This window comes from Dendroctonus ponderosae, unplaced genomic scaffold (assembly GCF_020466585.1).
Source record: "Dendroctonus ponderosae isolate FM_Combo_2020 unplaced genomic scaffold, Dpon_F_20191213v2 Dpon_F_20191213_6, whole genome shotgun sequence".
Lineage (NCBI taxonomy): Eukaryota > Metazoa > Arthropoda > Insecta > Coleoptera > Curculionidae > Dendroctonus > Dendroctonus ponderosae.
In genome coordinates, this window is record NW_026018814.1 from 14,735,226 (window position 1) to 14,736,258 (window position 1,033).

Consider the following 1,033-nt stretch of genomic DNA (forward strand, 5'->3'; position numbering starts at 1 on the left):
TATGGCACGACCAAATGGCAAACACCATCGCCAAGGCAAGATTCCTGCTTCATGCCTGCTATCCTCTGCTGTTCGGTAAACTCTGCTTACGAGCTAAGGCCAGAGTTTACAAGCAAATAATACGCCCGGTGCTGACTTATGGATCTCCAGCGTGATCCATAGCCAGCACCTCGCGAAAGCAGAAACTGGAAGTATTTCAGAATAAAATACTGAGGATAGTGACAAAGGCCCCATACTTCGTCAGAAATACCACCCTGCGAAGCGACCTGGATACAGAAAACCTGCTGGACCCATCCGGAAACTAACATCAGGGTAAAGGCCGGCAAAGGAAGAATCCCACCGTCAGGGTTTCTTGCACCAAGAAGTTCAATTGTGACTGCAGACCTCTCCCTGCGGACACAGTCTAAGAAGCAGACGTGGACCACCAGCGATGACCAGTTCCTGCACCACAACGAGGACCATGGGCTAACTTTAGGTTAACTTAGGAAGCATTAGAAGATGTGTTAGGTTAGGCTTAGGTTTAGGTTAGAATAAGTCATACGATGTCACTTAAAATCACAAGATGTTAGCACTAAGGATCCGTAGAATAAGTAGCAGTAAGAAGGATTGTAAAACTTGTCTGAAATGAATATGTTCAAAAGCAAAAAAAAAGTTGAAAGCATACTTACCTGGCGTAGGGGTTTACCGTGATCAATAAGGCGGTTCCCCGGGGTGAGGCCCTTCCATTGCACCACAGTTGGGCTGACCAATGCGATTATTCCTCATACGAATAACTCGGGCGCATAATTTTTGGTAGTCGGGACCAGTGTGACCAGATTGGGCGATTTATCGCAAATTGGGCTACTTTTCGGAGAGTTTTGCGACGAACATTTTGAGAAAGTCGCCAAGCGACTTTTGAGCGATATTTCACAATTTTCACCTTACTTTGGACGATTTGTAACTGTATCTTTTACGACTTTTTAAATTATATGATCATATTCGATTTATACAAATATCTTTATATGCAGTTTGTATACTTTTATAAAATAAATTA

At 43.4% G+C, this 1,033-nt stretch overlaps 1 non-coding gene across 1 annotated transcript; it reads left to right on the forward strand.

Moving 5' to 3' along the window:
* Window positions 1–660: 660 nt before the first annotated feature.
* LOC125504988 lies at window positions 661–807 on the forward strand. Its single transcript, XR_007281866.1, has one exon. It is a non-coding gene; the product is annotated as a U1 spliceosomal RNA (small nuclear RNA).
* The last annotated feature ends 226 nt before the right edge of the window (window positions 808–1,033 follow it).